General features: G+C 45.1%; 1 protein-coding gene and 1 long non-coding RNA gene across 3 annotated transcripts in view; one reads left to right on the top strand and one right to left on the bottom strand.

Annotated features, from left to right (window-relative positions):
• The window catches only part of WWOX (WW domain containing oxidoreductase), a 948,794-nt gene that overhangs the window by 818,435 nt on the left and 103,423 nt on the right, over positions 1–26,936 (top strand). The gene's annotated exons all lie outside the window — the stretch shown is intronic.
• LOC121500510 lies at positions 22,739–25,674 on the bottom strand. The gene is made up of 3 exons (XR_005990401.1): positions 25,336–25,674; positions 23,928–24,096; positions 22,739–22,795 (listed from the first exon to the last, which is right to left on the bottom strand). It is a non-coding gene; the product is annotated as an uncharacterized LOC121500510 (long non-coding RNA).

Genomic DNA, 26,936 nt, shown 5'->3' with positions numbered 1-26,936 from the left:
AAACTCTCTCCGATCTACATCTTTCCTGGCTCAGCAAATGGATCCTGAATCCCCCGGGGGTTCAGGCCAATAGCCTTGGACATGTCCCTCCTGGTTTTCTTTTTCTTCTTCTCCATACCCTGTCCAGTTCATTAGCAACTTCAGTGGACTCTACTTCCAAAATATACCCAGCATGTGAGCATTTATGACCTTCTTCACTGCCGCCAGCCAGGGGACCAGGTTAAGGTCCAGTGCCTGGGTGGGGTTGTTACAGCGGCCACTGTCTGGATGCAGCACCTCTGCCTTCAACCACCAAGAGTCTATTTTGCTCTAGCGGCCAGAATAGATCTTTTTAAAACTGGTTCTAAAACTTTGATGGAGATCAAGAGCCACTAAGGCACTTGATGAAAAACGAAGATCCAGCCCCCATCCTCTGTCAATGTCTGTGCCATTGTGGGTCAGGTACACCCAAATCTGAGAACCATTGTTTTGAGACAGAAACCAGATGAAAGCTTTCCAAAGTCTGGGTCAAAGCAAAACCCCTTCACAGGGTCCTACATGGCTTGAGACCTGCTGCCCCCCCTTGACCCCATCTGCTGGCACTTGTCCCCTCATACCCTCTGCATCAGCCACTGTGACCTCCTTATTGTGGGTCTCTGCTCAAATATCTGTCCAAACACCACCATCTAAAATAATACTTTCCTTGGGGCACCCGGGTGGCTCAGTAGGTTAAGCATCTGCCTTCAGCTTAGATCCTGGTCTCAAGATCCTGGGATCAAGCCCCACATCAGACTCCCTGCTCAGCAGGAGTCTGCTTCTCCCTCTGCCCCTTCTCCCAGGTCATGCTCTCCCTGCCCGCCCCCCCATAAATAAATAAATAAATAAATAAATAAATAAATAAATTTTTAAATTTTTAAATTTTTAAATTTTTAAATTTTTAAATTAAAAAAATACAATAATACTTCCCTCACCTTCATTTTCTCTCTCTCCCCCACCCACCCACCCTCTCTTTCTTTTTCTTTGTAGACATAGTGTATTTTTGCTTATTCAGGGCTAGTCTTCTCTACTCTTAGGTCAACTCCTCGGCAGCTACCTTCCACGTGCCCACGACTGTGCCTGGTAAACACGCAGGAGCACTGGGTAAATGGTTGGTCGAACTGAATGCATGTGCTGCTGACTGTTACAGGTTATCTGCAAAGTCCTTTCTTCCCCTCCCTTCTGCTGCTTCCCAAGGAAGCCAGCCTCATCAGATGGCCTCTCCTGGGAGCGCCTGCAGTCCAGGCAAAGGATGTTAAGTGAACCAATAAATAATTAGCCTCGAGATAGGACCCCACACAAAAGCAAAATCCACAGATTTTCTAATTGATCCTCCTGCCTTTGCATTGGCCACAGTGAGTCTTTGGCACTATTAGCTGCCCGTTCAAGCGCCTGGGGACGGGGAGGGTGGCGGTGGAAGATTCCTTAACCCAGTGCAGCCTCACTGTTAGTGTTAATGGAATCTGATAAGGGTGACTGAGGAAAGAGCACTGGGTGAGCGTCCCTGTCATCCTTATAAAAATAGTAGCCACAGTAACCGTTGACATTTATAAACTGCCTAGGAATGGCAGGACTGTGCCAAGCTCCTCATAGGCCAGCGTGCTTGAGACCTGTAACCATGTGGGGGGGGGGGGGGGCAGGACAATTATGCCTCCCCATGAAGCGGATGGGGAAACTGAGGCATGTGCTATGTGTAGACTTACTGGAGTCCTTCAGTTCATGTCAGGGCTGGAACCATACCTAGTGATCCTGAGCACAGCCCTCCGACTCCCTGCCTTCCCCCTTCTCTCCTCCTGCATGGAGCAGCATTCCGCCTCCTGCTTCGCTTGGTCTTCAGAAAGCATCTCATGCCTAAAAGCCCCAGAGAGAGGAGCTAGGGGGATGATGTTGAAGAGAGGCTTCTTTGTAGCAGATGCCCACCTCTAACCACTTCCCACTTGGTCGTCCCTGTAAGAGCTGCATCTACCTTGGTGTGCATCCACAACGTAGTTGTCTACACACTTGAACTCGGTGGGTTCCCAAGTCATCTGATCAGTGATATGCTGAGCAGATCAACTACCTAGAGAGAAATGGTGACCTAACCCCTCACCCGCTGTGACACGCCACTCCGGGACAGTTGGGCTCGCTGTGCTGAACTTGGCAAAGGGAAGTGTACCTAGGCAGCCTTGTGACCTGGAGTGGGGAAAATAAAGAGAGCTTCAGTGCATAGCACCTGCCCGATGGCGAATATGATGAATGCCGTTTGGAGTTGCCAGTTCTTTTACGCACTCAGCGAAGGCCGCGCACGCTTCGCATTAATCACCACCAAGCAAACACGGGCTTCCAGCAAAAGAGCCAAATGATTGGGAACAAATTCAAAACAGCTTTATTTCGTTGACAGACAGGACCTTTTTGTGAAACTGTGGTTTTAAAAACCCTTTACATCTCTGTCTCGTTCACACGTTACTGTAGTCATTCATATTTATGTAAACCTAGGAACTTAGAGCTGGCTTATTTATCACAACCTATTGGCAGGAAAGGGGTCACATAAAAAAAATCTTTATTTGAAAAATTTTTAAAAGCTATTAAACAGTGCTAATGGGAATGACCCTGTTATCAACCATTATTGAAGCAAATGGGCTTCTGAACTGGAAAAAAAATAATAAAACTCCTAAATGTCAGTGTGCAAATAGAAAACAGCAGTTAGTTAAACGAGACAGTGTGTGGTCAGCAAAGATAGCCCATGTCTGTGCTGTGAGGGAAAGCACAGAAGCTGGGAAGAAGGAGCGACTGTCTGGCCCTAACCTGAGTCTTGATAAGGAGCGCTCATTAGTTAGCCTTGGGTAAGAGCTATATGTAGACCAGCTTGGGTCCATATTATCAGACTGATTCATTGCAAAGCCTCTCGTTTCACTCTTTCCACCCCCCCGCCCCAGATGACCAGAAAGTTACCCAGACCCTTATGTCACGTTATTCAAGGCATACTAATTCTAGAATCTTTATTCAAGCATCTAGAATCATCACGAAACATGTGTGAAAAAAGAATCTGGTTCCTATCCCAACATAAAGACAGTATGTTCCTGATGTCTTTTGTCCGTGCCTGCTAAAGAGTGATCTTTCCAAGACTGAACAAGCTGACTCCAAAGAGAAACATTAAGCTCCCTCCCTAATGCCAAGCAAGGCACTTGGGGCCAGCCACAGTGCCTACTGTTCAGAAAGCTCAGAACTGCAAATCCAATACCCACTTCCAGGGAGTGTGATGCTCCAGTTTGTGCTTAAGGATGTGTATCTGGTGGTGGTTGTTTTTATCGTCGGAAACCAAATGGCAAAGGCCAGAAATTAGGATAACTTCTAAGAAGTGAACAGTTCTTATAAAGTGGCCTCCAGCAAAGAAGGTCTCTTGACTCTCTGCGGCAATGCCATATCACTCCAGATGCTTTAAATGTATGATCTCTTGATGGACCTGCTAGGAGTTTTACTTATCCCAGTAGAAAATTTTCATAGTCTAGAAGAGTGAAACTTTAGGTCTCGGTCAAATTTGGAAAACCAATGAGCAGAACTCCTCGGCACAGGGGAGCTGCAGTCAGGCAGATAGGTTTGGACTAGTGCAGTACTAAGGCTATTTGTATGGCAAGGAGGAGGAGATCCAAAATTTCATGACAGATAAAGCAAAATATGGCAAAACTCCAGGGATCTGGCTTATGATTTTAGTCAATAGCATGCAATATTCAAACTGATAATTCGAAGGAACCATTTTTAAACCCGTTTTTACAGCTTGATTGCCTTCTTTAAAACAGCACAAATCAAGCATTTGCCATGTTGTTACACCGGTGATTGCATATTGGTCACAGAGTGGAGGAGATGGTGATGGGAGTGTGGTCATCGCCATCTCTGTGGAAACTTTTTAAAATAGCATCCTCACTCAGCACAGAAAGTTTTGATGACACACCTCCGGGGCAGGTAACCCCTCACTCTCCCCACCACCCTGCCCACTTTGAGACCCCCAGAGCTCAGGGATATACTGTTGAGGGGTGTGTCCCACATGTGAATGTAGTTGAGAACCACTGGCCCTTTCTTTCAGGGACTCCATTTATTTCCTGGGCTGTCAAGCATGCATACACTGCACAATCAAATGTGCAGCTGCTCTATACTCACGCACACAGCTAAGGGGCTTTGGTATCTGAGCTCAGTCTTACGTTGTGTGCATCCCCTCAAGCGCGTTGATTATTACTTCCTACATGTATTGTTGACAGCGTGGTAGTGATGCTTTCTGCTTAACCTGGAAAAAACAATTCGGTTTTGAAGTTGGCACACTTGTTAAACGAAGCCAGAAAATTCATCTCAACTCTTTGAGAGGGGTTACAGTTCAGAAAGAGGCTGTGTAGTCCTTTCTTCCAGTTCTGAGAGCCCTGGGACCCAAGGGGTCCAATGGGCACCCAAGCCCGGTTTCATTTTGTTTTCGCTCTAGTTTGAAACCTGGACCTTTTATTGCTTTGCATCTCCTTGTCTGTTGGAATCAAGCTGTTTCAGGTCCTTGACGTCCTAGCAAAGGCCTCCCTGGCTCTCTGCAAGCCTCCTGCCCTGCCGCAGGCTCGGGCTCGCTTTCAGTAATTCTGATGGTTTTCCTAAACCACTCGTGGGCCCTTCTTGGCCTCCAGCCCTGCATTCTCCTTCACTTCATAAACGTAGCTCTTTAACTTGGTCCCTTGATTACTTCAAGTAATTGATCTGTTGGCCTAAAAATGAGTTGTTCCATTTCAGGGGTAGGAGTTAAACCAGATTCTGCCCAGGGACAAGTGTGTTGGTGGGAGGTCTGCTTCTCTGGAGACAGTGGTCAGTGGCATTGCAACCCAATCCACGTCTGGTACTCCAAATGGTCTCATTGGGTGGTAAGGTGGCCAAGCCTTGCCTTGCTGGGGCTCGTTCACTTGTTCATTCATTCACTCATTCATTTTTTTTTCCCCTTAACATAAAATTATTTATCGTATACATTTCCAACTCTGTTGGAGGTCCTGGGTCACATTTTCTGCAAAGTCACTCTGCCTCCTACGGAAACAAGGCCTCCATACAGAGAAAATTCTCTAGGTGTGCACCTTGCCATTGCTCTGTTGCAGTGTAGACTTTGGAGTGTGTGCAGGGAATATACTGAGAGCCCTCTCTGGGCAGAGAAAAGCTACACCATGCGTTCCAGATCTCATTAATCTGTCATAATTTTAACGTGCTTTTCCGAAGTTGAATCTGTTTATACTTATGAAAGTGCTCTGCAAATACTAGGTACTATATTTATTGAAGCTCTAATTATTGACAAAAATTAGCAAAGTTTTCTGATCATCCTCATCATCATCACCGTCATCATCATGGGAAGAATAACAGTCTCTCCTTTTCTCTCACATCTTCCGGCAATTCTTAGAGTCTGCATGTATATTTATCTTACAACATAATCTTAGTATTTAGTACATGCTGAGTCTTTGATTTCTTGTTTTCAAATGCACGTCTTTAGAACTAGAATATATGTAGCTGTTTTCTGACATGCATTTGAGCAGAAATGATGAGGAATTTAGACCACATTTCCAGTTAAAGTTTCAGCCAGCACACATCTAGGGAGAATGGTAGTCAATGTCTCTCAAAGTACAGTTCCTGAGTCACTTTAGGAGATTGCAACCAGCTTTATTAGTGTCTTGGGGATATGTAGCCTGGGAATCTGCACTTGTATCAAACATCCCAAGGTCATTCCTCTCAACCCTAAAGTTTGAGAACCATTGGACTGAGACTTATTCCACATCTGTTTTTTGTTCATTGTAAAAATAATACATATATATTCAAGACACTAACAAATAATAGGGAGGGGGGAAAAAATCTCTTTTGCTTTCAGCACCTAACCTACAACTCTCAGGACTTTGCAGTACTTCCTTTTAGTCTTCCCCTTCCACATCCATAACTTTTTTGTTTATGATATAGTTGAGCCATCATGTGAACATTATGATTTACATACATTCATTCATTTCCTCTTAACAACTGTGATAGATACTACAAGAACTATATACCCATTTTATAGGTAAGGACATTGAGCCAAGACGAGGCTTACGTACATAGTATACACACGGTTTGACAGCTTGCTTCTTTCCCTTCCCACTGCAGCAAAAAATATATTAAATTATTTTTCACAATCATATTTTTCTTGTTGCTTTGGGCTGTAACCAACAGACTTTAATTCCATTAACTTCAGCTCTAATGTTGGATTAAGTGCAGAGTTCCCAATTTTCAGCATCATAAGTAGGATATTTGTTGAAGTGGGTTTTATTTTCTTTCTACACATAATTTTTTTTAAATTTTTCTTAAAAATCGAATCTTTGGTAAAAAAAAAAAAAATGAGCCACTGATATATTGCTGAGATTTCTAAGAGAGTACCACCACTATTCGTTGAATATAATTTTTTTCAAAGGGATATTATGAAGCACATTCCAACTTCATATTAGGGAACAAAGTGTCACATGTTAGTGAAAGTTGTGGGTTATTTATAACCACACACAGTTCTGTGTTTGCCCTCCTTACAGAAACCTAAGTAAAAGAATCACTTTTTCCTAGTAGCTGGATGACTTGATTTCTTACAATCTAGCAAGCCTTCTTGAAAACCCAGAATTGCAGCCTTTCATCTTCCTTCACAAAGGCCTTGTTCTCACCCTTTTCCTGTCGCAGAATTCCATGAAGCTATTGTGAATCTTGGAAGATTCAAGATAACATCTTTTTCAGAGAATCAGAATGATGCTGCTGGCTGATTTGTTGTCTAGTCCATACTCTAGGCCAGCTCCCCTGTGTCTGGAGCTGTGTCAGCCTACTCCCTACTCCCTCCATGTGCTCCAGCCTCCAGACCCAAGACCCAAGGTTGCCCATGCCCCTTCATGGCTCTCAGCCACAGTGATCGACTCACTGCCCCTGTGAGAAGTGAGGGACCATGGGAAAACCAGAGACTTCACAGTTAAGCAAATCAGACTGAATGCTTAGCATCACTGGCCTGTTGGTTGTATAACTGCGGTCGACTTATTTCCAGCTTCTTGCCTCAATTTCCTTTTCTGCCCAATGGGCACAGTGAAACCTATTACATGGGGTTGTTGCCAAGATGACATTATTTAACACATGTAAATAATGACAGCAACAAGGGCAATGGTTAAAATGTATCAGACACTTGTTATGTGCGAGATTGGCATTCATAATTACAGTTGTTATCCAGTGTCATCCTTCTCATTATCCTAAGAGATCCGTGGTATTATTCCCATTTTGTGGATGAGGTTTTAAAGAGGTGAACAGTTAGGTTGAACCATATGAAATTGCCATTTTTGTGGGTGCAAATGGACAATTGTTATCAATTTCATATGGTCCAACCTAATAACGTGCCAAGACCTAGAGAAGAGCAGTAGGACCAGGATTCTAAACCACTGCTATCCAACCCTAAGCCCATGCTTCCCCGTGTTAAATTGGAATCTGAAGTACTTGGCAGCATGCCTTGCAGACATCAGAGACATAAAGCCCACTAGTTTCTTTTGTCTTCTTTTGGCCCACACTTGTCCACCGATAAAATGCACCCAGGTCCGAGAGCAGACCGGGTCCCTGCGCTTTGATGAACAACCGAGTTCTCAACCTCAGCAAACACAATGGGGAAAATTGCCATGGCCGATCCTCGAAACGTGTGGATTGAAAAAACACACGCATGCACGCAGACCTGATTTGAATGGTGTTTCTGAGTGGAAGCTAAGTAGGAGCCGAAAATGGCCTTTTAAAATACAGAACATAAGGATGCAATTCACAGAGATGGTCTAAACTGTAAACATGCAGCTGTGGGGTTTGCGAGGCTCAGTGCTTACATACCGACAGCATACAAATTGTCAAGTGCTTGAAGTTCCATTGTTGTTGAAAGGGCCTCACCCAGTGTCCTCGAATGGTCCCATTTCTTTTTTTAAACCACAGGATTCATATCTCTCATAGCATATATTGAACTATCAACACAGATAACACATTAGGGATTATAAATAATGGCTTTCCCAAATTCTTTTGTTTTATTATCACTCTTCATAGAGTTCTTAAAAAAATAAAAATAAAAAAAATCAAAGACTGAAGTTTGCACTCTCCTGAACTCCTGCAAGGAAGCCATGTGTAAGGAGTGTTCCCAAATGTTCTGGATCCTTCTCCTGACTAACCTCTCACGAGTTCTTGTGGACATTTATGGGGTTGTCTTCCAGCACCTGCTTCCTCTGTCCCCTGGAGTTTCCCCTGGAAACTATTTCTAACCGGCTCTCCTGTGGCCACCTTGGGAGGAGCCGTTTTTATCTGGCCTCATGCACCTGAAGTCTGCTGATCAGAACCTTCCCTGACCCCTTGCCACACCCAGGGTTTTTGATCTGGGAAATTTTGGTCTCTTCCCCTTGGCGGAAGCCATGAGATTAAACCTGCCAGCTGTCAGCATCTGGATTTCCCTCCATGAGAGAGGACACGTCAGACATTCAAACAGCTGAGTCCCTGGCTCCTAGATTGCCCTAGGTCTGGCTACCTCCCTGGCCTTTCCATGGTTCTGTTACTCAACTCTTGCTTGCATTCCATAGATGGATGAATTTCCCATCATTTGGGTTGGGCTTTTGTCACTTGCAAAGCAACTGTCAAGAGAAGGCGTGCTCTTGGCCATGCATGGCTTTGGAATCACTTTGCAATTCTCATGGCTCAGGAAGGAAACTGTGCACATGTGATGTGTGCTGGTGTGGTGATGCAGGGTGGCAGGAGTTGAGAGGAGAGTCCCATCGATGCAAACCGACATTTCTTCCTCTAGGCTCCCTCTGCACTGGCTAGAGCTCCATTTTTAACCTGATTGTGCGGTATCATGTCTTTCTATTGACCATCTCACTGTGGGAGACTCTGAGTAGCTTGGGAGGTAGGAAGTAAATCCAAATCAAGAAGTAAATCCTCAGCCTTTCCCACAGTTCCTGGAGTGAGTAAAAATTTCATAAGCATTTTTTGGAGTGAACTGAATTAGTTGAAAGTATTTAAAGGACTTGATGGATGGAGGGGGTTGAATGAACAGTTTATAGCCCAGCTGGATCCAATTGTTATGATTCCTGGCCCATCTCTTAGAATCAAACTGGCATAGGCTCTGTCATCCAACATGGAAGCCTTACTTTCTGTTTCGACCATGCCTTCTAAACCTCTGTCTGTAAGCTGCGAAGAGCTTGAGCAAGCCACTGAACGTCTCTTAGTCTTCATTTCTTCAAATGCTGATGATGAGAACTCCCCTAAGGGTTATGGTCAGTATTAAACCGTATGGTCCTTCAAAAGTGTTTAATCCCACTGCCAGCACCTAGTAGGTGCTCAATAAATATTCTTCAATTACTTCTCCCTCCTAACCAGAAAGCAAAGAGGGTTGGCCCTAGAGTTATTTTTCCCCCACAAAATTTGACAGAGAAACCAGTGGGGAAGTGCAAATAACAGACAACTTTAAACTCTGTGCCTTAACATAATACAAGATATTTTCTTGCTCACACAACATCCAGTATAGAGGTACCCAGTTGTGAGGCTCTCTTCCAGATAGAGATTTCAGGACACAGGCTCCCTCAATCTTCTGTCACTCCCATCTTTGTTTTTGGCCTCCATGGTCTGAGCAAAAGCAGGGAAGGATGGAGAAATGGCAGTGGATACTTATAGACATCCGCCCAGAAGTGACTCATGCTACTTTCTGATCACCATATTATGACCACAAGATGTTGTGTGGCCCAATTTAGGCACAGGGGGCCTGTGAAATGTACACCTTGATTGGGAAGCAATTCCTAGTAGTGCCTCTACCTTATGAAAAAGGAGCCTGGATTCTTGGTAATCTACCAGCCACCTCTGAGGTAGGAGCAGTTATGACTTGTTTTCATTTTTTTAAAGCAAAGTTTAGTTCTTTTCTTTCTCCAGTGAACACTGGTGGTCACAAAGACATGAGTCTTGCTGACACATTACTTTCCCCCATCCCATACTCTTTGATTATGCCCAGCCTTTTGTGATTATGAACCCACAAATAGACAACGGCTATGGGGTCACTGTTTTCTGGCACACCTCACTTGGATTCCACATCATGAGACCCCCCCTTCCAGCAGCATAACCCAGCCTCCTTTAATCTGGTGGTCTAGGTAGCTGTTTTGTGCCAATCCAATCATTGCCTCTACTTTTTCTTGAGCTCTCTGAGAAAGTATGATGAAGGTTATCACCTACCTGTCTGCCATTCATCATCCATCTATTCACTATCCTTCCATCCATCCACCCATTCACCCATCCACTCATCCATCTATCTATCCATCTATTCACTCATCCTTTCACTATCCATCCATCCCAGGTATCTCAGCCCTGTGACTCTTCAATTCAAGCTCTCTCCTTCTAGGTTGTTTGCCCTTTCCTCTGCTGCATTCTTGAGCCATCTGGTTTCCATCATTCCTACTTCCTCTTGTCACCTGGTGCTTCAGTTTTGCCTGTAGTCATATGAAATTTTCCTCAAACACTCAGCCTTGACCTCTTGTTCACTTGCTCTTTCACCATCCTTCACTCATCTTGCTTCCTTATTTTGTGGCATTTTATATAGTTAATGATTGCAACGTGATTACAACATATTTCTTTATGTATAACACAGTTTTTGCAACAGGAAACTAGATAATTATTTTGCAGACACAACAAATTCTGCAAGCATATGTCCTTGAGATGAGGACGTGGGGGGTAGACACAAATGTGATTACCACATATGCCTCTCTGGGCATAGCTTTGCCCCATTACACAAATACAGAAAATTTGGCAAGCTGAAAATGAGCTAAAAGGGATTCTCAAGCCTTTCCCATCACAACCCAAGGATACTGATTAAGATTCCTGATTTTATTTCTCACGTATTTGTTGAGTAGTTATTCCTCTGTATACCAGGCACTAATCTAGGTGCTTGGGGATGCAGCAGGGCATGAAACAGAAAACTCATCTTCCTCATTGCTTCTGTTGTTTGCAACTAATATAAATCTTTTGAGCTAACTTAAGAAAACAAGTTGGAGAGAGGCAGGAGGAAAGAGTATGATGATGTATCAAGATACAGGGGAGTCCCACGGAATCCCATAGTCAGTTCTTCCAGTATAGTTATATGGTGATGAATACGACTTTTTCAGCCCCTAATACACACACATACACACACACGAATACACACATGCTCTCACAGGCTTTTCTTTATTTTTTGCTCATAGGTTTGAACACACCTATTATAGAATTTTAGGGGTATGGTACCCAGGGGTCATGTTTTCATCCCCTGCACAAAAATAAGAAAGTTGCTGGTTAGGACTAAGCTGCTCCTAATAACTCTAAGTTGATCATTGTCATTGAGTTACCTGTTTCTTATAGTCATCTTCATGATGGTTTGGTGTAGTGAGACAGACCCTGTGCATGGGAGTCAGACCTTCTTAACTCTGCTATCTGCTATTGATAGAGCCCTGGATGAGAATCTCAACCTCTCTGAGCTTTAGTTTTCTCATTGGTCAAATCCCTTCTTGCCACATTACTTTTGAAAGGCACATATATTAGTGGGTTGAAATTCCTGGCTATTCCCAACATGAGGAATAGCCAGCAGACCAAGCTGCAGGAATTAAGACCGTGCCACGTATAGGCTATGTAAAGGCTTTCATTAGGTAGTGGGGGCTTCTCTCATGCTAGCCTCCCTTGTCATCTGATTGCTTCTGGTCTACGGCAGAAACCTTGTGTGCTTGGGTGACAAAGCAGATTGCTTCCTCCCACTTCTGTGGCTTAGGACCCCTTTCTCTACCCTAGTTTCACTCTGATTGGCAAGTTCACTCAGAGTGAAACCTTAGCAAAACCTCAAGGTTTGGCTTAACTGCAAAGGGGTGGTTCATATCAGATTCATACCCCAGAACCAGAAGACCACTCGTGAGAAATTCCGTAAGCACAGGAGTGTGGTTTATATCAAAATCAGTCTGTTGGAATAAAGTTATTCAATGCCAGGTGGAAATATAGCATCATCAACTAGACTCTCCAAGCCTTGGAACCTCTAACTCAGCACCAGCTAGTGAGTTAAGCCCTGAGGAGTTTGTGACCAATCTGGTTCCCTGACAATCATCTGAAATAATACTAGCACAATCATAAGCAATATTAAAGGTTGCCATCTCAGGAAAAGGAAGGCAGGAATAGAAAAGCCAGGACTTAAGAGTCAGATGCACTTTTGTCTCAGACTGAGTTTTGCTTCTTACTATCTGGACCTCATCTAGAGCCTCCATCTCCTTTTTTGTAAAATGCAGGTAATACCAACTGCATGGGTTTGCTAAGAAAATTATAGCAGGCGAGGACCATAATGTCACCCTGCATAGGGCTGGGAGAAGCAGGTGCTCAAAAATGGCTCCTTATCAGGCCTTTTGTTTCTGTTTTTGTTTTGTTTTGGGGGAAAGAAAGAGCACACCCACATGTGCACAAGTGGAGGGGGAGGGGCAACAGGGAGAGAGAGGGAGTCTCCAGCAGGTTCCACACCCAGTTTGGAGCCCAGCATGGGACTCAGTCTCAAAACCCTGAGATCACAACCAAAGCCAAAAATCAAGAGCGGGATGTTTAACCGATTGAGCCGCCCAGGCACCCCCTTCTCTGGCCATTTTTTAGATCTATGGACATGTTGAAAGTAGCCCAAAGGAGATGGAGCCTATCCCATCATTATAGGTTGCAACACTATGGCCCATAATATCTGTTTTCATGAACCATAGCAAAGTGAAAAGACCCCAGTTGTTTTTTGTTTTGTTTTGTTTTGTTTTAATTTTGTCACTTGAAGATAGGCACACACTGTTTCAGATTCATAGGTCTGTCTTTTCCAGTTCTGCCGGTGCATATGGCACCTCTGCAGTCAATATGACAAGTCTAGAAATATTCATATGATGCAAACTTTTGAGGAGGGATCTATGGGAATGGAGATGGGGGACTGATATGTCTTGAGCTTTTTCATCGTGCTTTTGGGTTTATACCCTGCCCTTCATCTGAGACTTTTGGAGATCAGTGAATTGCCCAGCATGACACACCTAGTAGGTGGCAAGTGTGCATAGTAAGAGCAAGAGGGGCTCACTTTGGGAGATCAGAGATACAAGAAGACACCTCTTAAAATCTGTCTCAGAGAATAATGTGAGTGGCTGTGTCAACTCTTACCAAAGAGAACACTAGAATTCAGAGCTTATTGCTTTCAGCCATTTTCATCTTTGTGATGAGTTTAGACAAAGTAATGAATGAAGCCCCTGGCACATGTTAGGCATCAGTACTTGGGAGCCCTGCGTGAGTCATTATGGCCAGTCTCAAACTTTGTGGTTCCCTGACTTGAGGGCACAGGGTAGAGATTCACTTCCTTGCTTCCTTTGACAACAGGCCTTGCCCTGTGATTTGCTTGGGCCAATGATATGGAGGTAAAAGTGACATGTGTCACTTCCAGGAGGAAATTTTAAGAGTCCGTGCATTCACCCTAACTCCTTCCCATGCTCTGGCAATCAAGGGAGCAGTACCCTGATGGAGCCTCTCTCCTCCGAGGTCCCTGGGCGACAACAGTCAACAGAGCTTTCCGGCTCATTGTCATGGAATATGTGAGTGAGGAGGAGCAGACCTTTGTTCTGTTACATCACTAAGATCTTGGACTTCTTTGTTACTGCAGCAGCACCTAGCCTATCTTGCCCAAGTCAACCCTTTCTTGTCTCATAACACTGCACAACCAGTATTGTTTTATTCATCTGCTTATCCATGCTTATGACTGCAGCCTCCTTCTGAGTGTATTACAGGCTCTGAAGCATGATAAGACAATTAGGTTCAAAGCACAACAAAGCCAATTGCATGGCACAGAGGGAATATACTGCTACAGTAAACTGATCACTAACACCCGGCCCTGAATTTGCTCAAAGTTTTTACAAAGGCACCAAGGGAGCTGTGTGGAGTTCTTGTCTAACTCCTTGGCAACGTTTATGTATTTGTATAGGAAGGTCTTGTGCCAGATGGTTAAAATGTTCATGCTCCTATTTTGTTTTAATGCAAACTGACATTTCTTCATCTTCCTGCAGTGGGTTTCTTTTATGAGGTTGTACTTTGCATTTTCATAGAAAGAATTTCTGACTCCCCATCAGGAGCCCACCCTGTAGTTTCTGTGGGGCCTGGATTGGTTAACCACTCGCTTCGGTTTTAAGGCACCACAGTAAGAACCGACCATCGTGAACTTCTTGATTTACACTGTGGTGGAGAGTGTTTGAGAAGCCAGAGAGAAACAGGAAGGCACTGTTTTAGGAGCCCCTAGGAAAGCTGGGCCACAGCTCTGGGGTGCTGTTGGCATTCAGAGAGCCAGCTTGAAGAGAGCCGTGCATATTTGCAGACGTTTTTCTTGTTCCTAGCGAACAGCTTGAGATGGACACTGACCCCATATGTTGGGAGCTTGACATATAGATGTATAAATCTAAATATAACAATAAGTAAAGATCAAAAGTAAGCAGAAATAAGTAATAAAATAATAAATGATAAAAAATAAATGATACCCCAAATAAATAATACACATAAAATAAATAATCTCTAAAAAAATAGTGCTGCCAGCTTATAGTAAGAAATTTGTAAATAGTATCTCTTTTAATCCTCACAATAACTCTGAGTTGGGGTTTGCTGCATTTTATACAAAGAAGAAAGAAGTGTATCTTAAGTGATGGAAAGTCAAACATGCTTTCATTTGTTCGTTCAGCTATTTATTTGCTTATATACTAATCTGTACATATGTCTGCATGTACATGTTTAAGAACAAAAGCACTGAAATGCTGTCCCTCTCTCTGGGCTCTCTCAGGAACTACATTGGTCCTCTTCTCTTTCAAAACCACATTCTGTGGGTCTCTCAGATTTTTTTTACAGAGACCAGCACCAGCACCCCAATGTTTGGGTCATTATAGTGACCACAGGTCCAAGCAAGTGATGTGAGGTTGAGTCGAGCCTTAGAGCCTGGTATACAGATGGTGCTTCTCACTGGTCTGGGAGGTTCCCACTGGGCGGTCTGCATTGCTGATTTTGGGGAAAGAGCTCAGCTTCCCAGCTTACTGGGCAGATGTGGGCACAGACTCGGGTTGTGTGCTTTTCTCCTTTGCTGCCTCACCACATAGAACTTGAACTCACTAAAATGGAAATTCCACTGGAAGTGTAGCTTTCCCTCCTAAAATGAATCTTCTCAAGGACTGGTCAGTAAAAATGATCCAAAGAGAATTTTTAAAAGTTTGTTTACAAAGTTACACCATCTTTATGGTTCAAAGTTCCCCCATAGTCAGAGGGATTCAGAAGTATCAGCAGAAATATTGTCAGTAAGAAAGAAGACAGGGGCATCTGGGTGGCTCAGTGGTTGAGGGTCTGCCTTTGGCTCAGGTCATGGTCCTGGGGTCCTGGGATAGAGTCCCGCATCAGGCTCCTTTCAGGAAGTCTGCTTCTCCCTCTGCCTATGTCTCTGCCTCTCTCTGTGCGTCTCGTAAATAAATAAATAAATAAATAAATAAATAAATAAATAAATAAATAAATAAATAAAATCTGAAAGAAGAAAGAAAGAAAGAAAGAAAGAAAGAAAGAAAGAAAGAAAGAAGAAAGAAAGAAGAAAGAAAGAGGACTAATTATTCTGTTTTGTGGCCATTCTTGACATTCTTTAAAATGATCACATTGCTACTTTATTTTTCTTTGTAAATGTGAAAATTCTGAGCGCATAGTAGATGTTTAATAAATAAATGTTAGTGCTTTGTCTGAGAAGGTAAAGCAACTTTCTTCAAGCTTCATTTGCAAGACTCCAAAGGTAGATATCAAAAATGTGAGTTTTAGGTGGTTTTATTACAAATTATTATTATTTGAATTTGATCAGTATATGGTGGTCAAATTTGTACAAGGATATACAAGCTTAGAGATGTGAAGCAGTGTCTTCTATTGGTTCTTGAAACTTCCTGAGGATTCAGATCTCTGATTTATTTAAATTCACTTCCTGGAAGAAAATTGGCTTATTGAAAATTGTGCCAGAATCAGGACATGTCGGTACTCTCCAAATCCTAAACTGAGCAGTTCATCTCTCCTCTGGGTATAGGGCCCTGACTTTCGGGTGTGGATGAGGAGTCTGTATGTCCTGTCAGAGTACAAGTCATCTCTTCCCTATAGATTTTTCAGAGCATGAAGCTCAGTGTCTGAAATGAGGGTGGCAAGAGATATAGTCCAGGGAAGGCAGCACCAGCCTCCTGACAAACAGCGTAGGAGGCCCTGAGACCCTCTAGTAGGCACAGGATGGGGCAAGAATGGCGAGGAGAGTGGCAGGTGTCCTCACTTTGAAGGAGAGAGAGCAGGTGTCCTGGTGAGGAGTGGATTCATGGGCTTTACGGAACAGCTTGGGGAGCTTCCAGGATTCCAAGCCTTTCAGTCAAGTCTTTAATAGTGAGACGGGCTGGTGCTTCTTTCTCCCAACCAGAGGCATATGCAGCCTATGGACATCTGGAATGTTCTCAGAAGAAGCTTGGTTCTTTCTTTGTTCAGAGGAGATAGGTGGAAAGGAGCAAGAAGGGGCAGAGAAGAAAGCCACACATAGCAAAGTGAGCTTAGCTCAGCAAGCGTCACTGTGTTTAACAGGCAAATTGGATGGTTTGTAGGCAGCTCTCAATTTTCAGAGCCAGTGGGGCCAAGCCTAGAATACACTGGTTTAGGATTCCTCATCTTGCCCCTGTGCGGGAAGAAGAAACTTAGAAGTTGGCCAAGAGGCAGGAAGCCAGAATAGGACTCCTTGCTAGACAAGAAGTTCTGAGTAGTGGGGGTGGGCTTGACTTCATGTTAGTGGGGAGAAGAATGACGTCCAGCTGGCTGATGGCCCGTGGCAAGGCCCTTTGGCCCTTGAGTTTCTGGTCCCACTGAAAGGGGAGACTTACGTTATTTCGACCAGCACTTTCTCTGGAACTTGGCAATTTCTCTGCTTTCTTGCTTGTAAGGCTGTCACTCCAATCACCTCACATAATATGCAGCCTTTTGTAAGTATGTATGTTGGGGACCAGGAGATGTTGAACAGCCAGGCCTTGGAAAGAATAGGAAGGGATAGGATGTTCCAGACCCAAAGAGACCTAGGGACATTCAGCAAGAGGTGATCTTGCTTCTTTAGTCCAATCCTCCACAGCAACGAGGCCCAGCTCCCTGTGGCTCCTCTCCATTCTAGATTCTTTGGCTTACTCATTCTTCTGCTTGCTCTTAAATTTGATTTATACATCCCACTCTTGGCCTCTTGGATCCTTCTCTCTAGTATGACTCCATCAGAGTCCTAAAAGAGAAAAATCTGTTGGGATCAGCTCATCTTCCCAAGCCATGCTATTGGTCCCTAGCCAGGCCGCGGACTATCTGGGCATGGTCCAAGCGGTGGCCTTCCGGCAGCCTAGACTTGCAATCCTCAGTGTAGGCTGTGGATGGGACACTTGAAGGTTGAGAGGAAACAGGACATCACAGTGCATCGGGTATTTTCCCCAGCACAGCGATGCAAAAAGCTAGATAATGGCAGGAATTCTATAGCAGGTCTTGCCTCCGAGAGCCTCAGTTTTAGGTCCAGATTCAATACAGACAAGGTCTGCAAAGCGCTGTGTGTCTGGCTCTGGAGCAGTGGGCAGTGTTGATGAGCTGCGTCATCTTCCATTGGTGACTATTTAAAGGCCAACGTCACGGTCATAAACAAATATTATCTGGGGCCCTGCACATATGCAAAGTCAGAAAAACGAAGAAGCACAGTGCTTTCTTTGGGGGTTTCTTTCTGACAGGAAGAGGGGTTTTCTAACTCTATCCTGTGGAGACCATTTTAGTTTCCATTTTTCTCAGATGATAACATCTTCAGAGGGGCTCTTTTCACTGTGGGTACATCACTTCTCAGCCATGTGGTCCATGTTTCGAACCACATAATACCTATTAATTACCGCAATTAGTACTTACTGTGGGCTGTGAGGACGACCTCAGATATACTCCAAATATTCAAAGGGAATTCATAGTCTACCAAAGAGCAATGTCAATAGAAGCCCAGGATACCGTCTGACGCCCATCCTCTAAAGCGGAAGGTACGACGAATTGTTTCCCAAAGGATGCTTCCTGTTGGGACATACATTTTATTAATGTTTATGTCCCTAACTTTAATGTAATAAGGGGATATATGATTGACTCCATGGACGTTGAATATAGCTGTTATCACTAATGAAGCCAATTCCATTTTGCCTGAATTAAGCCACTTTCATGTCCTTCCTCTTGTGTGATTCATACAACTCCTGTGCTCCCAGTACCCCCATACTAAGAAGTGTAAATGCGAACGCTCATCAGGAAGGCAGGGTGTGGAGGGTCCAGAGGCTAGCTCTGCCATTTTGTTGCTGGGTGACAGATCTCTTAATCTTCTTGGAATCCATCCACTCGTGTTTATTTTTTTATTTTTATTTTTATTTTTTTAAATTTTTATTTATTTATGATAGTCACACAGAGAGAGAGAGAGGCAGAGACACAGGCAGAGGGAGAAGCAGGCTCCATGCACCGGGAGCCCAACGTGGGATTCAATCCCGGGTCTCCAGGATCGCGCCCTGGGCCAAAGGCAGGCGCTAAACCACTGCGCCACCCAGGGATCCCTATCCACTCGTGTTTAATACAGAGATGTTAGTTATGAGATTTCTGTACTGATTAGAAATAATATTTATAGTTTTTGGCAAATGGTGGATAGCAAATGATCATTATCAGTACCACTCAAGGTACCAATATTTGTAAATACAAACAGGAATTATTTCTTTGAATTGGTGCACTTACTAAATATTTTACCAGCCTCAAATTTTCAACCCTGGGTAAACAGATGACCATTTCCGTTGCCCAGACCTTACCCAACTTTGGAGCCTTTGCTCCTTTCTCCCTGGGCAGGGGGTTTTCACATCGCTGGGGTTATTGTGTCTTCACTGCCCCTATTGTCACAGTGGCTGTGGGGGCGGCTCGCTGGGGGCTTGGGTGCCTGAGAAAAGGAGTAAAAAACCCAACTGTGAAAACCCAAGAGAAACCGAAAGGCCTGAACACTGGAAAAAAAAGAGAGAGAGAGAGCTTCAGGACTGAAGTGGTTAAGGAACTGGCTTCAAACAGGAAGTGGGCAGAATTTGCTGCTTTCAGTACGCTCATGGGAACTGAGTTGGAAAGTGCTGTGGTGAGTGTGTGTGGAAAAAGGGCTTTAATCAAGCTATAAATATCTGTTTCTTTGAAGTTTTATGACCAACAATTAATGTTACTGGAAGGCACATAAAGACTCGCTTCTTGACTTGGTAGGTCTGAGTGGGGTGGGGTCAGGTTGAGATTCCCTCCTGGATGCTGTCCCTGCTGATTTCCTTTCTGTGTGTGCGTGTGTGTGTGTATGTGTGTGTGTGAGAGAGAGAGAGAGAATGAGAGAGAGAGAGAGAGAGAGAGAGAGAATGCTCTAATACAGGTATCTCGAATTACCCTCAATATATCTAACTATATCCACGTACACATGTACCCATTCATTCATTCCCATGTTCACCCAGTCATCTAATGTTTATCAAGGGCCCTCCACGTGCACCCCCTGGTGATAGATACATCTGGGCCCAAAGGAATTAGACTCCTTCCCACAGGAAGGTTTTGTTTTCCTTGGGGAAAGAGGTGTGAGGCAAATCAAGACATGTCAGGGAACCTAAAGTGCTCTGAAGGTAATCCGCAACAGTTAAGAGGACAGACAGCAGAACAAGAGGCCGTACAACTCCAGAGAAAGACTTCTCTATGATGAGTTGCTTGTAGACAGACACTTGCATAAAGATTTGGGATGAGGGCTGTGGTGGAGAGTAAGTACCAAGGTCCAGGGGCAGGCATGTGCTCAGGAAAGCTCTCAAGTGCCAAGGAGGCCAATGGGAGAGATCAAGGAGTCCTGCCCAGAGAAGGCCCTGGTTACCGAGGTGCCTGGCAATGCCCTGCTTTGAGGGGTCTTGGAAGTCAAACTCTCCACTTCCCATAAAACAAAACAAACAGTGCAAAAAACAAGCGCAAAAACAGATCTCCCCCAGTGAGTTGTAGAGAGGACTGCTTTTCTTTATTTTCATTTTTTTAAAAGAATGCTATGCCTCTTTCCTTCTTTTTTTTTCCTCTCCTCTCTCACTTCTTGCTATATGCTGACCTCAGTGTTAGACAATTTTGTTATCTCATCCCTGCTTTGAAGTCCTTCCGTTGCTTTTGTGAGTATAATTGAATTTGAAGGCTAACAGGCGGTAGCAGCAGATACCTTACCCCACGGGGCACCCATTCCACCCAATCTCCATTAATATGGACCTTTGGGATTTGGAGTGATGATCCTTTGGATTCAGGACTTGGCTTGAGGTTCACCCATGCTCTCAATTTGGAGAAAGGGTTTATTAATCAACAAATATTCCAGAACAATCCGGAGTAACCTACCCTTTGCCAGAGACTGTTTTGGAAGTACCTTTGGGCATTTTAGACTCCTACTTAAGGATATTCTTACCTATTCTTTTAAGGACTTTGCTCGATAAAAGTTGGCTTTCTGCGCAGACTTGTCAGTGGTCTTTGGTATGTTTGTTTGTTTTTAAGAAAATGCCTAATTTGGACCAGCTTCCCTTCCAGATTGTGTGAACTAGGGAGGTTTGCTGTGTGTAAGCGAGTGTTTTCCTCCTTGAGTTTCTTGGGTGCAGGGAGCTTTTTATGACTAATGGGATTCATTACATGTGTGTTTAGCCTACCTATTAATAAGGCTTTAACAATATTAAAATCCAAAGAGGTGGGGAAGCCTTTGGGGGCAAGGAATCAGTTGTGCCGGCTTGCTTGAAAGAGAACAGCAAAATGGTAGCCACCTTGCCTGTCTTCTTTACTTAGCTTCCATAAAGCTAGAGGCAAGGTCACTCAGTGGTCCCCAAATGCTCAGTTCGCTGTATGATGGGGATGTGAACCTCTTTCATCAGACCCTCTCCACCGCACGGGCCCTCCACGTCTTCCAGCAGCCGGGATCCCTTTGCTCTGGAACTGGGTCTGAGAGGAACCGAGTCTGAGTTGCAGCAGCAGCGAAGGGAAGAAGTGGCTGGCTGCACGTTTGTCACGTTTTTTTTGTAATTGGCCTTTAGCCTGATCTAACTCAGCCTGGCAACCTCCTTTGTCCAGTTAAAGAAATGGTCGGCAGGGAATGAATCGTGATGGAAACAGAGACAGATTTATGTACCGTTCGGGGTTGTGATTTCTGTAGGACTGGACACAATGGTGACAGTTTTTGAAGATCCCACCGGAACTGATGGAAATGTTGTGTTAAACACATTCTTCAGTGGCCCCATAGGAGGAGAGTTGAGGATTTCAACCCGATCCAGTGTGCATCTTCGCCGACGGACTTAACGACCTGTGGCCTTAAAATATACCGTGGAGCATAATGCCGTCTTCTCGTTCATACTTAGCGATGCAACCAGCTGTAAAGAAAGATGCTAGGAGATTGGTGAAACCACTGTGACATGGCCATTCCATAGACTATTCTACGTCAGAGGAAAGAATGACGCTCTCTAAAGAAAAAAAGTCAGGGCAAAAAAATTATGTTTAAGTCTATGATACAAACAGAATGTCATGGCAAGGCTGAGAGAGGGTAGGAGGGCCAGACAGCTCTTGGAGTGGAAAATAAACCACCAAAACACTACACCAATTTATTTACAGTAGATGTGCTTGAGAGACGAGGCCCTGGATTTGTTCCTCTCTGCATTTTCTCATTAAGAAAAAAAAATGGGGGGGGGGGGGTTACTGTTCATTATAGGAGATCAAAAAGAAATGTTCAGTGGCTTATTTCCACTCAATACATTTTTTTCCTGTGTTTAATTTAGATGGAACTTCGATTTGCATAAAAACCACGCTCGCAACGCATCCCGTGATTTATTTTGGTGGGTGTTTTCTAAAACTTAGCTATTTATTTATTTTTTATGAAAAAGGAACCATCCTTACCACCTGAGCAGCACAGCAACCACACTGGGCAGAGTCCCGGACCCCGCTCATTTTTACCCAATACCAGGGTGACACCCACAACAAACACAGTGACCTTAGTTTTCCCACAAGCTTCCGGCCAGAAGCAAGGGAGAGGCTGCAAGCCTGTTGGGTGACTTGAATGAACCTCAAAAGGACAGTCGGATAGGAGTCCCCTTCCTCTTTTTCAGACCATTGATAGTTTTGTCCCCAGCCTCCCCTCCCCCGTGCCTCTTGACAGAGAGTGGCAGGAGTTGGAGGAGAAAGAAAAAAAGGGGGAACAGGGCCTCAGCGAGAGCCTGGCCTCCCCACAGCTTCCTGGCCACCTCCTGCCCAGAGAGAAGGGGAGGACGCCAGGGCCCGCAGCTCGGCCTGCTGCAGGGATGTGGGGGGGCCAGCCCCCACACTGTGGAACTGAATGGGCATGTGCTGCACGAGCCAATATACCCAGAGTCATTCTGTCCTGGGGTCGGCCCGAGTCCTTCCTCCTCACCCCCTGCCCGTGAACGCTGAAACACCTTCCATCCAGAGCACACAGGTTGCCAGTGGGGCTGCTTCCAAGCAGCAGCAACAACAACACAATCACAACAGGCCACATTCGAGTATTCCTTTTTTTTTTTTTTTAAGATTTTATTTATTTTTTGGGATCCCTGGGTGGCGCAGCGGTTTAGCGCCTGCCTTTGACCCAGGGCGCAATCCTGGAGACCCGGGATCGAATCCCACGTCGGGCTCCCGGTGCATGGGGCCTGCTTCTCCCTCTGCCTGTGTCTCTGCCTCTCTCCCTCTCTCTCTCACTGTGTGCCTATCATAAAAAAAAAAAAAAAGATTTTATTTATTTTTTGTTAATGAGAGACACAGAGAGAGAGAGAGAGAGGCAGAGACACAGGCAGAGGGAGAAGCAGGCTCCCTGCAGGAAGCCCAACGAGGAACTCGATCCCGGGTCTCCAGGATCAGGCCCTGGGCCAACGGTGGTGCTAAACTGCTGAGCCACCCGGGCTGCCCTCGAGTATTCCATTTAAAGAATTCATCTGGGGGCACCCGGGGTGGCCCAGCGGTTGAGCACCTGCCTTTGGCTCAGGGTGTGATCCTGGGGTCCCAGGATCGAGTCCCTGTGGGGAGCCTGCTCCTCCCTCTGCCTCTGTCTCTGCCTCTCTCTCTGTGTCTCTCATGAATATATTTTAAAAAAAAAAATCATCTAAGATTTTTTTTTTTTTTTTGGAAAGGACCAAGTTGACCTTTGCTAAACACTTTGGTATAAAGATGTACTGAGGCCGATGTATCAACTCCGTGTCCATCTGAAGGTGCCCCTCGAGTGGGGAGGAACAAAATCTCTCTCCCTTCAAGAACCTGAAGAGGCAATCAGAGAGGCAATCAGAGGAAAATAATAGTGTTTCTTTCATTAAGAGGAGCCCGATATTTATTGATCCAGCCAGTTTATGCCGTGTGCACCCAGGAGTGCCATCAGCCCAAACCAGATGGGCGTATTGGGCAATTTTTTGCCTCCCATGACCACCGAGGGGATTTGCCGAGATGGTCTTGTCAGCTTCTGAATTCTTCGGGCACGCAGGGGGGCCACACGGTGCTCTGGCTTATTTCTAAGGCCCTTTGAAGTAATTTCAGGTCCCCAAATTGAAAGAATGCTCTCGATTCCTTGGAGGTTCTCTCTGGCCCGCCCTGGAGGTTCTGCTGTCAAAGGGACCCCTCCAGAGGTGCCAGCTGCCTTGGACTCCCCTGGAGGTGGTCCTGGCAGAGGAAACCCCTGTGGCCCTTGTCTGCCTCTTGTTTTCCTCTGCACCCCAACCAACAGGACCCTCTCCTCTCCCTCCAGCAGTTTTATTTAGCAGAAGAGGAGAGAAGAGATGGAAAAAATGGACCCCTGTTTTATAGCTGTTTCTTCAAGGCGCTCCAACTGCTTTCAGGCATGGCCTTATTACCTCATTAATCCTCATAATGTTCCCTTGGCAGTATTATTCTTATTTTCAGGATGGAGAAATTGAGGCACGGGCAAAATAAATGGCATGTGGGAGGTCAGAGAGGCGGGCAGTGGAAGAGGCGGCCGCAGGGCTTCTGGCATCTGTCCTGGGCCATCGGTCAGACTGTCCTCTTCCAATACGGAGAGAGAGAGAGAGAGAGAGAGAGAGAGAGAGAGAGAGAGAGAGAACGAGAGCTCACATTGCAGAGAGGACACAACAAATGGGAGCAAATTTAGCTATCCCCCATCACTGCTGTTGGTGAATACGTAGACCACCACCACTCACAACGTGTTCCTCTGTGTGCCAGGCACTGTGCTCGGCTCGGGGTTTCCACAGTTAATGAGACAGATGGGAGACTTGCCTCAGTGGAGTTAGTGTGTGGGAGGATACTGAACCTCTCAAGCAGAAATGCAGACTAAGAAAGCCCTCCTACCCCCTGGCCTCACCCCCCTACCCCCCACAACCTGGATTCCCGCACTAGTCCTCCTCAGAGGTCTCCTGGCACCTCACTCTTTCCCCACCAGGTCTTTCCTCAACAGAGAACCAGAGTCTCCCTCAAAAACATCAGTTAGATCACATTCCCCATCCCACCCCACCCCTGCTTAGAACCTTCCAGAGGCTCCAAGTGTCACTCCTATAGTGGAAGCTGGTTTTGACCATGGCCTATGGGATCCTTCCTGCTCTCCTGGTTCCCAGGCTCCCTGTTCTCACCTCCTGAGCTCTCTCCCTGGCTCCCTGCGGTCCAGCTGTGCTGGCCTCCCTGCTGTTCTAGTGCATCAGGAACTCTCTGCCTCAAAGCCTCCCTTTGTCCCCTTCACTAACCACAGGCCTCACCTTTGCCTGCTTTCCTTGCACTTTCCGAGGAAGCCTTCTCTCCATACCGAACATAAAGTTAGTCTGGCTTCTCCACGCACTTCTTTGCCCTCGCCTGCTTTATTTTTCTCCGTACGCCATCGCCATCAGACCATGCATTTTGTTTTCTCTCCCCTTCTGTGGAGAAAGGCACGCCCTGGGATGGCGGGCATCTCATCTGTTCTCTTCGTTGCTGTATTGCCATCTCCAGGAACCTACTAAGTGCCCACAAAACACTGGATCTCTCTACGGTAGCTTTCTTCCCAGGATTACAAAATAATGAGGAGCCTCAAGATGGGATCTGTGTTCACAGGATCTCACTGAGGAGCAGAAAGGATGGGGACACCTCTGGGGATTCTTTGGGGGGGGGGGGGGGGGATGGTGGCAAAGACAGGACTCAGTCCTCTGTAGTTTTGCACTCTCTGTGGCAGAGATCTAGAAGGACTTCTTCATCTCAAGAACCAAATTGGATTTTTTTTAAAACTTTGAGTTTGAGCTACAGTAGGAGTTCACCTACCTGGTTGTGCCTTACCCTGAGGGTCCTTGTCGCTGACAGTGAGATATGGAGGGCGGACAGCGTCCCGGGTCAGTGGACTCTCAGAGAAGTCAGACTTCTCTTTTGTAAAGAGCCTGCTTTTCTCAATAATTGCATAATGACGTCTTTGATTCCCAGGCCCTCGTCCCCAGCTGTTTCCTTAGGCATGTATTCAAGATCCAAGATGCCATTCACAATCCAGCAGGATGCATATTTGTATCTAGCTCAAAAAAAAAAAAAAAAAAAGAAAGGAAAAAAGAAAAGAAAAAGATAAAGAAAAGAAAGAAAGAAAGAAAAGTTTGTGTTGTTTTGTTTTTTAGATTTTTGGCCCACATCACTGCAGCCTATGGCAGAAGATTCTAGCAATTAGCAAGAACTGAAAGTGATAATTTATTGCAACCAACACTGTGATCTAATAGTCACACATTACAAAAGCAAAAATCCATATTTTTTTTTCCGCTGTGGCACTGCGGCACTGCTGTCCTCTCCTCATGCTTTCTAATGTCTTTTGTTTGCATTAGGAGAAAACATAACCCTCTCCCACTGAGAACCAGAGAGAGCCCCTCAGGTTCCAAGAAGGATGACATCCAAAAAGATTTTCTGAAGGAGGTTAGGTTTATGTGCTAGGGGTGAGGACTTGGAGTTTGATTCTGTTTTCAAATGGTCTTTGGGAAGTACAGGACGCTTTTCTTCCCTTTATTTAGGAAAGGCGATCATCTTTCCCTGAGCGTCCTCCCATGAGCTGTGGTTCCCAGTACAAGGGTGTAGGGGGCTCAGAATGGAAACTGAGGAGCTTCCAGTCTTTCATCCAGCCATCACAGTTCAAATCTATTGATTTTGACCATTGAATTTTGCCTCGGATCCGAACCTCAAGTGAATTTCCAAACCACCAGGCAATATAAATTACAGGCAAAATGATAAGTCAGGTCCTGCCAGGTGACTAAGGCAGCGTGGCAATGCTTCAAGTCTTTAAAACATATCCCAGTGGCCCAAAAGCATTAATACGTTTGGAACATTGCCTGTCCAATGTCCAGGGAGGCGCCTGCAGAATTTGATTCCTAGGTACATCAAGTTTTTGAGCTGGAAGAAACTTGAGATAGTCTCTATTCCAGCAAATTCCAAACCTGTCTGTTCATCAGAATCATCTGGGAGCTTTAAAAAATACAGATTCCTGAGTCTCATCTTCCAAAGAAACATATTCATTTGATGTAAGTTTGGACCCAGAAAGTCCAAGCAGGGGCAGAATCACAACTGCGGGGACCCTTGTGCTTTCACAGACAGGGAAACTGAGTCTCAGTTTGTGAGATGGAGGATGGGAAGATTGAACACAAACTCCCAAGCCCCCCGGGTGTGGTGTTTCCTCCTGGATCGGGTTTAACCTACAAAGCCTCATTCACTAACCCTCAGACACCAGAATACTTGTAAGATTTGCCTGGTAGGAGGGGCAATGAAATCTGCCCACTTTCCTCAAGCCCTTCTGGTGCCCATGGTTGCATTTCAGTAAATCTCCCCAAAAGGCGATTATCACAGCATCCCTGTAGGTTGAGTGAACTTTCTTGGGGATCATCTTGAGGTTTTTTTCT

This window comes from Vulpes lagopus, chromosome 10, assembly GCF_018345385.1.
Source record: "Vulpes lagopus strain Blue_001 chromosome 10, ASM1834538v1, whole genome shotgun sequence".
NCBI lineage: Eukaryota > Metazoa > Chordata > Mammalia > Carnivora > Canidae > Vulpes > Vulpes lagopus.
This window is presented reverse-complemented; position numbering and strand designations above follow the sequence as displayed.